The 11497-nt window shown below is 40.1% G+C and overlaps 1 pseudogene; it reads left to right on the top strand.

Annotated features, from left to right (window-relative positions):
• Window positions 1-8100: 8100 nt before the first annotated feature.
• On the top strand, window positions 8101-8299 carry LOC112614999 (annotated as a pseudogene).
• The last annotated feature ends 3198 nt before the right edge of the window (window positions 8300-11497 follow it).

Below are 11497 nucleotides of genomic sequence, written 5' to 3'. Positions count from 1 at the left end.
TCAGATATAGACAAAATGCAAAGTAATAGCTTGTGGGAATTAAGCATCATGTTTCTTTAAATTATTTAATAATTATCACAAATTCCCAATCATTACCATTCTGCCTCTGATCTAGAAAGGGAATTCAGGTAACCTATGCCTAGAAAACCTTCCCTTTTCTAGTTGGAAAAGCTACCTTCAATTATGCAGCTTCTCAAATTTTATTTACTCCAAAGTATTTGCTGCTGGCAGAGAAACAGCAAATTCTCCTTTGCCTCTCCTAAAATTCTTGGCCTTGCCTACTCTGCTTGTCACTGAATAAAATTTCCTCTACGACAAAAGGAAACCTGACTAGTTTCAGCATCTACAGGACTGTCCATGTGAAAAGCCCGTCAGGCTATAGTACTGAGTCTTAACTAGAAGCTTGCAGGAGCAACTTATCAGCAGTACGTTTAAACCTTCTGCAACAATACACTTTGCTGATTGCTGTGCTGTCACTGCCTCTAGCGAGTTGGCTGGAGAAACATAATGCCAGAAGGGAGATTATGAGAAAGAGAGGGAGAGAGAGGGAAAGCAAGCACAATTTGGAATCAAAACAAAACTTGACTGGGCACGGTGGTTCATGCCTGTAATCCCAGCACTTTGAGAGGCTGAGGCGGGCGGATCACTTGAGGCCAGGAGTTCGAGACCAGCCTGGCCAACATGGTGAAACCCCATTTCTATTAAAAATACAAAAATTAGCTGGGCATAGTGGCACATGCCTGTAATCTCAGCTACTTGGGAGGCCAAGGCACAAGAATTGCTTGAACCCAGGAGGCGGAGGTTGCAGTGAGCCAAGATCACACCACTGCACTCCATCCTGGGCAACAGAGTGAGACTCCATCTCAAAAAAACAAAACAAAACTTAAATTCAAAGGAAAGTATTATAATCATATATACTTATAAATACATATATAATTATAAAATAATTAACAGATATTTCTGATGTAAATGATATAAATGGCAGGCCTGATCTATCCTAGACAGAAAAAGATGCAAAATAGAGCAGAAGCCATCCTACTGGAAAAGTGAGCTGTACAAGATTACCTTTAGCTTAAAATAAACGCCACTGTATAGCAAGGTTATTCATACAGTACAAGGCAAGGGCATGGAGGGTTTTAGTAGCTCGATTCTAAAGAGAACTCAGGTCTGAAAAAATAACTAACAATAAGACTTAAACATGAAAAATAACAAGAAAATCAAGGAAAATCAAATAAAGTAAGCAAGGAATGGGAAAAAGTGTAAACATAACAAATTGAGTCCCTCAGCCTAGAGAAAGAAACTGGCTCATGGTAAGTATCTCCTGCGATCTGGACCTACATGTTTTCACCACTTCAACCTTTCCCCTACTCCCTTCCCCGAAACATATGCACACACAGAGCCACGACCATTGTGGACTTTAACCCTATTTTGTTTGTTTGTCTTTTACTTAATGCTTGTATTTTTACTTTTTTCACTTTGCCTCTCATTTTACCCAAAAATACTGGCTCTACCATTGCTTGAACTTCCTCACACCTTTTAGAGTCGGGGTCGCCTCCCACCGGCTAGATCTGGATCTAAAACTTTCAAGTTTTCTCATCTCAGCTAAATCTTCCAGACGTTCTTTTCTCCCAGGTTTTAAAAATTTTCTGGTTCTGTATGTCTGAATGTATGTCAGTATAACTTTTTTCATGAATCCCAGGGATAAAGTCTTACCTATATATATAGTTTGTTCTATTAAATTTAATGTAAAGTTAGTAGTCTTGATTTTTTTTACTTTCCATGATCTCAAATATCAAATATTATGAATTCAATTTCTACACCAGATAGATAAGCAGAACAAGTAAAAGATCCACAGAACCTTGGGGAGACTGAAGGCTTGTTAAGCAAAAACCTCTAGTTAGAGATTCCACTAAAGAAGTGTTACATTACTGGATTCTGATCATGAAGCCAGGCGGTCCCAGCAGTTTTTTATAGGTACTTCCATGTGCTATAAGCTAAGGTTCTAGGCTTACAGAAATTCTTTATCCTAAGTTTAGGTTGAAACTTTTGAAATCAAGAGTCTTTCCCTCTCATAGTTTATGACTCCTGTTATAAATATGGATGGATTAATCATATTTGTTCTTAAAATGTCAGCCAATTGATATCAGGTTAATGTCAATTTATGAGGTTCATCTGATGCAATATTTATTCTTTTCTTTAAACTAATTTAGACGATGGGAAGAATACCAAAATGTATAGTTCAGAAAAGGTGATAAACACATAACTGCAGACATAAATACTAACAAGTCAAACAGCTATCCTAAAGGAACTTGGCAAGTTTAAACACTAAAATTTCTTTTTTCTTTTTCTTCTTTTTTAGTGACAGGGTCTCACTCTGTCACCCTGGCTGAAGTGTAGTGGTGTGATCATAGCTCACTGCAGCCTCAAACTTCTGGGCTCAAGTAATCGTCCTGCCTCTGTCTCCTCAAGTCTAGGATTACAGGCATGAGCCACTGTACCCAGCCTAAACTTTCTCATAGAAGAATCTGACAACACCAAAAGCTGCCCAAATAATAATAATAACATAGAACATGTATTTTAAAGCATGAGTCACATGTATATTGTACCTATCACTTATTTAAAGTAGAACACTATATAGCATCAAATACTTCAAAAGAAGCTAGATACTCTAGAATTAAGCCAGTGGAAACCCATATGGCTGGACTGGACACTGTGGCACACACCTCCAATCCCAGTGCTTTGGGAGGCCAAGCGGGTGGATCACTTGAGCTCAAGAGTTAGAGACCAGCCTGGCCAACATGGCGAAACCCTGTTTCTAATAAAAATAAAAATTTTTTAAAAAAAAGAAGAAAAGGAAAAAAAGAAACCCACATGGTTGGAGTAAAACATTTGTCTTAAGCCTCTTGTTGTTATCTCAGCATGAACATACACATTGGAAAATACCACTTCCCAAACAAGAGCTTAACTAAGACCTACCTATCCAGTAATAATTCAATTTTATAAAAATAGAACTATGGTATGTACCAAGTTTCATATTGGTCAGAGTCAGACCGTTTACCTAAATTGCTTTTGTTATATGCAGGTAAATATTTTATGTCAAGAATAAAGGCAAAATTAGAACTGTTATGTAACAATCACAAATATAATGGTAATGTCAACACTAATCATTTGAAATCATCTCTCTTGCCTTACATTTATACTTAGCAATAAAAAATATATATTTGTCCTATATCAAATATGTGAATTTCATGATCTGGAAGCTCTGGTAGTAATTTTTACATGATGATTGATGTAGCCATAGCATAGGGTCTCAATTTAACAATGAATTTTTCTTTACAAAAGATGAGGCTCAAATTCAGTGATTCATTAACTCAAATAAAAATCTAGACTCTAGTATCTAATTTATTTTTATATTTACCACATCCTACAGATACTCTTATAACATATGTTCTACCAATAGGAAAATTGAGACAGAGGTGGGATAAAGCATCAGCTCCAACTGACATAATTTATAATGGTAGCAAAGACAGGGAATCAAATAAAAAATGCAACTTAGCCTCTGAGGTCCGCAGACTCAGTTATATAATGCCCCAGCTACTGAGAGAAAACTCTTCAGCATCAAGTAAGGAAATATTTGAAATTTTTAAAAATTCATATAAGGTATTAGAATTAAATACTGGATTATCATGTAGTTTAAAGGCTTGCATTGTGATTTAGAAAATAATTTATATTTATCAAGTGCCTACTAAATACTAAATAAGTTACTTAGCATTTCTCTCTGTTCTTATTAACTCCATGTTGCAGGTAGGGAAACAGGCTAGGTGAAGTAACTTGACTATTGCCCTGTGCTAGAACCATAATTTGAATCCATTCATGCTATGTGACTTCTTTTATTAAAAAAGCACTGAAAATTTCTCTTCTATAAGAACTTTCTGATACATATGTACTTACAAACAACTCTTGTGGCAATAAATTAAAGAAACATGATTCCATCTAAAAAAATAAGCATCTTTTAGATGTATTGTTCTCTTCCAAGATTTAATTCCATTCTTTTGACAGATAATCTAGTACGTTTGGTACTCACACTTAAGTCTCTCCTAAAGATTCACATGTAAATCGTCCTGTTTCTCAAACAGAACAGATGTATGCAATAAATAAATGCAAATATTTCCTTTCAAAACATAGCCACATTTACTGGACTACCTTCTTTATTTTTTCTCTCTCCATTTTATATACCATTCCTCAAATATATTCCTAACAGTTAATCAGCATACCTGATTGTCTGATACTGTGCTCTGTGTAAGTCAGTTATGTAGCCCAGTACCTTTAAACATATTTTATGGAGACATTAGATTTTTTTCTAATTCAAACATAGCCATGTCACATCTGGGTAAACAACAGTGAATCACTTAAAGGAGACTGCCACATCCACCGTCTTTCCAATTGCTCTCTCTGTGGCTATGATTAGTGTCTTTACTTTCCCTCTGCCTGCCTGAAGACACTTTTTCATTCCCTGTGAGTAAAAATTCAAGAAGTCCTCCCAACATTGAAGCAACTTGCTGCTACCCTCACAAGGAACCTCAAACTAAAGGCAACTCTTCTGAGAAAGGTCGATTGTAAAATCACGGGGACAAGAGGCTGACTCAAAAATTCGGGCCCCTTTGGATAGTACCATAAAGGCCCCCTCAGACAGCACTCGCCAGGACTCTCACCAAATTTACTGCCACCCTCTGAGTAGCTATTTACCTGCTTCCATGTCTCCTTGGGACTTGGGTGCTGCGCAGTAACAGCAGTCCAAGAAGATGACATAGTTAAGAACATTGAAGAGCAGACCGATAATTCCAGCACTGAGAACCAGTATTGGCTCCTCTGTCTTCTCGGGATTGATGTACCTTTTGATGGCTTCAACCAGGATGCTGAACATCAGTGCCACCGCAAAAATGGTGTTCCCAAATGCTCCCACAACATCTGCCCGAAGAAAGCCGTAAGTGCTCTTCTTGTGCTGTTTTATGTTGCTGGCCCTTACACCAAAAAAACCTATGATCATGGACACTAAGTGGGAAAGGACGGCAAAAGCATCAGAGGCCAAGGAGAGGGAGTTGCCAATGTAAGCGATCACTAGTTCCATCACGAAGAGGAGGATGCTAACGACGCACATGAGGATTAAACGGAAGCTTCTTCCGGAGTATCGCCCCATGGCGGCTCGGTGCCCTGGCAGTTCCTCTCCCTTTCTTGGGAAGGCTGAGCTGCTAGGGGAGCAGCTATAGATTCAGTGATTACAACTCCTGGGTAACTCTTCCCTTCAGCCCGCCGGCGCTTGTCATATTTGGAAATCACCTTTTATAGGTTGCTATAAAGTCATAAAACAGTTTAAAGGGCAATTAAGCAAGAGATGTCACGTAAGCCAGGATTTATGGAAACACAAGACACTGGCTTCAGATATGGACTTGAGAGACGTGTGTGTGTGTGTGTGTGTGTGTGTGTTTCATTACAGACATCAAGAGCTTCTGTGGCCTTGAATCATGTAGCTCATCAGTGACTATGGCCTTTCCAGCTTCCACGCTCCGTGCGTGCAGCAACAGCTCAGGTGAAGCAAGTCATTCCACATAAGCAATTACATCTTGTCCACCTGGTGTGCAGTTTTGAATGTCATTTACTGTGTGAAATAGGGAATATTCTAGCGGCCACTAACCCAGAGAGCAGACCTATAGCAAGTGAAAGCTAAAAGTGAAGCCAGGGTGATTTTTCCACTGCTCCGCCCACTGACCTGGAATAAACAAGTACCCTACTTCCAAACATTCTCTGTAAGACAAAATAAATATTCCTCATATTCAGGAAACCTGTGAACTGGAAGAGCTGAAGATGTAATTCCAGTTAGTTTCCAGGAAGACAGACAAGTAATAATGATTTCACTGACACAAGGAAGTTTTTGTTTTTATCTTTAAAAAATCTTATCTGTCAAACACTCATAGCCCTTAAAGGCCCATCAGTTTCTAAATGACTGAAACAGCAGTGGCCTCTATTGTTGTGAGCAGCCTGACTATTGGCAATCTTTTAAAGAAACAGAGTGATACTATAATCTCTTTTTCTCCTGAATGTGATGTTAATTTTATATGTCAACTTAACTGGTCATTTGGTCAATGACATGCAAGACTTTCTGGCTTTGTCTGTGAGTGTGTTTCTGGATGAAATTAACAGTTGGACCAGCAGAGTGAATGAAGGAGATTGCCCTCACTAATGTGGGTGGGCCTCCTCCGATCAGTCGAAGCCTGAATAGAATGAAAACGCTAAGAGGTAGCTCTTCCTGCCTGACTGCCTCCAGCCTGGGATGTTTGTTTTTTCCTGCCTTCAGACTGAAACTGAAACATGGACTCTCTCTGGGTCTTGAGTGTGTGGGTCTTTGATTTGGGCTACACCGTCGGCTCTCCTGGGTCTGTTGCCTACTGATTCACCATCAATCTTGGGACTTCTTAGCCTTTTAATCATGTGAACTAATTGTTTACAATACCTCTCTCTCTCTCTCTATCTCTCTCTGTCTCTCTCTCTATATATATACACACATATAACTATCTGTGTACCTTGCATACACAGTCTCATTGGTTCTGTTTCTCTGGAGAACAGTGGCTAATAGTCTTTGACTAAAACCTGACAATTTAAACAGTAGCCCTAACAGTTCCCATAGTACCACATAAATTATCTCCAACTCAGTTAATATTCTGACAGTTAGACTTCCAATACAACCACATTGTGAAGATTATTGCTCTAAGACTAGCTCATTCATCCATTCATGCCACAAACACTGAGTGCCGACATGCTGGACAGAGTTCTAGGCTCCAAAGAGACAGCAATCAACAAAACAGGCAAAAATCTTTGCCCTTATGAAGCTTGTATTCTAGTGATTGGTGGGGGGAGATAAATGACTAACAAAATAAATTATTAAATGTATTGAATATTAAAATGGTGATAAGTATGATGAAGACACATAAAGCAGGGGAAAGAGTGTCAGCATAGGTATGGATTGTAATTTTAAATAAAATGGTCAGGGAAGAATTTACTAAGATGTTCTTCGAATAAAGATCTGAAGGAGGTAAGAATCTAAACCACACAGACATCTGAAGGAAGATCTTTCTGGGCAGAAGGAACAAGGAGCATGGGAATTCAAGGGACACTAAAAAGGTCAGCAGGGCTGGAGAGGAGTAACGAGGGGGAGGAGAAAGAGATGAAGCCAGAGAGGTGATGCAGCAGGGGCAGATCATGTGGGGCCCTGAGATGGAAGAATGAGGAGGTCCTGTATATGTTTTAAAGGAAATCACTGGATGTGTCTGAGATTACATGAAAGCAGAGAGACCAGTTAGGAGGCTCCTGCAATAATCTAGATGAGATTGTGGTTTAGACTAGGTGTAAAGTGGAAACACCAAGGCAGGACTGGCTACATAATTCATGCATTCTACTGCAAAAAGAAACAGCAGGTTCCCTTGTTCAAAAATTATCAATATTTTTTTATTTTTTTGAGATAGTCATGCTCTATCACCCAGTCTGGAGTGCAGTGGAACAGTCTCTGCTCACTGCAACCTCCACCTCCTGGTTTCAAGTGATTCTTGTGCCTCAGCCTCCCAAGTAGCTGGAACTACAGGCATAAGACACCACGCCCAGCTAATTTTTGTATTTTTAGCAGACACAGGGTTCCACCATGTTGCCCAGGCTGGTCTGGAACTCCTGGCCTCAAGTGATCTGCCTGCCTTGGCCTCTCAAAGTGCTGCGATTATAGGGGTAAGCCACCAGGCCCAGCCAATTATCAAGAATTTTTAAGCCAGGCTTGATGGTGTGCATCTGTAACCCCAACATTTTGGGAAGCCAAAGTGGGAAGATCACTTGAGGCCCAGAGTTCAAGATCAGTCTGGGCAATATAGCAAGGGTCTGCATCTACAAAAAAAAAAAAAATTTTAATTAGCCAGGCATGGTGGTATGCTCCCTGTTGTCCCAGTTACTTGGCAGACAAGTAGGCGGGAGGATTGCTTGAGCCCAAAAGTTTGAGGCTGCAGTGAGCTATGATTGTGCCACTAAACTCCAGCCTGGGTGACAGAGAAAGACTTTATCCGCCTGCCCCCGCCCCCAAAAAGGAAGAAGAAGAGTTTTTAAACAGCGCAGCCCCAGAATCCACGAGGAGGAAGTTCAGTATTCTCTCCTGAGCGTGAAGTTGGCTCTTGGCGTTGCTTCACTGCAACTGCTATTTGCCATTGATGATTGTTCCTCTCTTCCTCTGAGAGAGTAAGAGGGAGAGGATGCAGTCTTGAGTGGTTTCTCTTAAAATAAATAAATAATAAATAAAATGGTGCAACCACTATGGAAAACAATATAGCAGTTCCCTAAAACTTAAAAACAGAATTGTCATATGATCCAGCAATTCCACTTCTGAGTATAAAAACTTGAAAAGATTTGACAGCAGGGCCCTGAAGACGTATGTGTACCCATGTTCATAGCATCACTCACAATAGCAAAAAGCAGAAGCAATCCAAGTGTCCATCAACAGATGAAAGAATTTTTTTTTAACGAGGTCATATACATACAAGGACATATTATTCCACCTTAAAAGGAAGAATTCCAATACATGCTAAAATATAGATAAACCTCGAGGACATTTGCTAGGTAAAATAAACGAGCCACAAAAAGACAAATATTGTGTGAGTCCACTTGTATGAGGTATCTACAGTCAAGTCCAAATTCACAAAAACGGAAGGGAGAATGATGGTTGCCAGGGGCTGAAGGGAAGCTGACACGGGGCAGTTGTTTAATGGGTACAGAGTTTCGGTTTTGCGAGGATAAAAAAAGATGAGACTGGTTGCACAACTATGTGGATATACTTAACACTACTGAACTGTACACTTAAAAATGGTTACGACAGTAAATGTTGTGTTATATGTATTTTACCATACTCCAATTTTTTTAAATTATTAATAATTTCAAGACAGCAACAGCAGAGCACTAAACCAGGCACAGAGCCTGGCGCAACTGCTCAGGTCACACACACATGAAGCTGGTTGGTATCCAGGAGATTTTGAAGTTAGAGTCAACAGCATGTGCTGAGTAATTAAACGTAAGGTATGAGAGAGGCAATAGTTAAGACGGCACTAGGGGCTGGGCACGGTAGCTCATGCCTGTAATCCCAGCACTCTTGGAGGTCAAGGTGGTTGGATAGCTTGAGCCCAGGAGTTTGAGATCAGCCTGGGCATCATGGTGAAACCCCTATCTCTACAAAAAATGGAAAAATTAGCCGGGCATGGTTGTACCCCTGTAGTCCCAGCTACTCGGGAGGCTGAGGCACAAGAATTGGTTGAATTCGGAATATGGAGGTTGCAGTGAGCCGAGATCACACCACTGCACTCCAGCCTCGCGGCAGCAGAGTAAGACTCTGTCTCCAAAAACAACAACAACAAAGATGGCACTAGGGTTTTGACCTGGAAGAGTGATGTTGCAACTGAGATGAAGATAAGATGAAGTTGACTGTTGCAGGAGCAGCATGGAGTGAGGGGTGGAAATGATGTTAAGTTTGGGGTATTTATTAGATATCCAAGTTGAAATGCTAGTTGGGAGTTGAACAAGCCTGCAGTTCAGGGGAGAGTGAACTCGGGAGTTGATAATTGATAATATTAAAAGCCACAAGACTGAATGAGGCCACCAAGAAAACGTGAAGAGAAGAAAGTATGAAGAGGTGAGAAGGAAGGACTAGAGAGAGAAAAGAAAAAATAGGAGAGTATAGTGTTTTGAAGGCCAAGGAAGAATGTGTTTCAAAGAGGAGGGAGAATCAGCCGAGTCAAGTGCTGAGAGGGCAAAAACAAAATGAGGGCTGGAAATGCCAATGGGATTGCACATTATGGAGGCCATGGGTGATCTTCACAAGAGTGGTTTCAGGGGAGTGCTGAGGGTAAATGAGACGGGGGCTCAAGAGAATGGAGAAGAGAAATTGGAGCTGGCAAGTACAGATAATCCTTTCAATGAGTTTTGCTCTACACTAAAAGGGATGTGGAGACAAGAAAGGGTATTTTTAGGCTGGGAAAAATAACAGCACGTTTGTAAGCTGATGGAAAGAACCAGGAGAGAAAGAAAACCTGATGATATATAGGGGAGAAATGCTGATGTGCCACGACTGAGAAGCAAGAGGGGATGAGATTTAGTGCACACGTGGAGGGGCTGGCATCCATTCTGAGAACAGACAGTTCACCTGAAACAGCAAAGAAAGTGAAATGTATAGACATGAGTAGGTAGGTAGATGTGGTGGGAGGTCCCAGATGTTCTATCCTTATTGCCTCTGTCGTCTCAGTGAAAGAATTCAAGATGATCAACTGAAAGTCAGAAAAAGGAAGCATTTGTATTTGAGGAGAGAAAGGTATGAAATAATTGTCTAGAAGAGTGAGAGAATGAATCAGGGAAATATGGTACAATTACATATTTACCCACATATAAAGTAATACTGATATTATCATCATCACCAGTTCCTGTATCCCTCAATCTCCTCATCAACAGGTATTTCATCACAAAATTTGGTTTTGGTGACATACTTCAAATATATTTTGAAATATCCTTATTATATGATGCTTTTTAAATATTAATAAAATATTTATATCATTTCAGTACTATTGATGTTCCAAACTCATACATTTTCCAGTAAAATTGAACAAAGACATTGGTTTAAAATTGCCTACTGACCACAAGATGCATATGGTTCTACCTGTTATTTTAAGCCTGACGGTGTGGCAGAGTAATTTTCCAGGCATTACCTCAACTACAAAGTTCTCGGCATGTTGCCACCGGTGACGGGGATAATCTCATGATTAGATAATAAGACCCTCTTAGTCAGGGTCACCCAGACTATGGCCTCTTACTGACAACACTTAGCCCAATTCAGTGCCCCATCTCACTTTCCACCGAGTGACTGCCTAATTTGGCATCTCACACAGAACTACTGCAAGGAGATACAGCCACTTTACTCACCACTGTGTCCTCTGGCACTGTGCACAGAGCAGGCACTCAAATTTGTTAAATGGCTAGCACTTTCTAGACATAGTAAAAGTGACAAGCAAAGGACCAAAGTTATGTTTGAAAATAACAGGGTAGTGGTAGCTACTTCCCCCAACTTTTTGACGGTACTGGCAACCCCTGACCACGGTTATATGGCAGATAACTAATAACTAGAGTCAGATGTAAATAGGGTAATCTGTCCACTCTCCATTCAAAATGCCTTCCTCCTTGCTTGCTTTGTGAATGTTCTGATGCTGCTATTCTCAAGACTTAAATCCTCTTCACTGGCAAGCCAACCATTATTGTCCAATTCTCATTAAGGATTCATGTGATTTACTGGCATAATGAAAAACTGTATTAAACACACTCTCATGGATGAACTAGAAATTGCTAAGATGTAATGTAGTACACTAGCCCCAGTGAATGGAGTCAGTAGTAAATATGCCTTGACCTGCTTTCTTTTTGCTGCAAGGAACACAAG

This window comes from Theropithecus gelada, chromosome 1, assembly GCF_003255815.1.
Source record: "Theropithecus gelada isolate Dixy chromosome 1, Tgel_1.0, whole genome shotgun sequence".
Lineage (NCBI taxonomy): Eukaryota > Metazoa > Chordata > Mammalia > Primates > Cercopithecidae > Theropithecus > Theropithecus gelada.
Note: the sequence above shows the minus strand (reverse complement) of the source record. Positions and strands in the feature narration are given on the sequence as shown.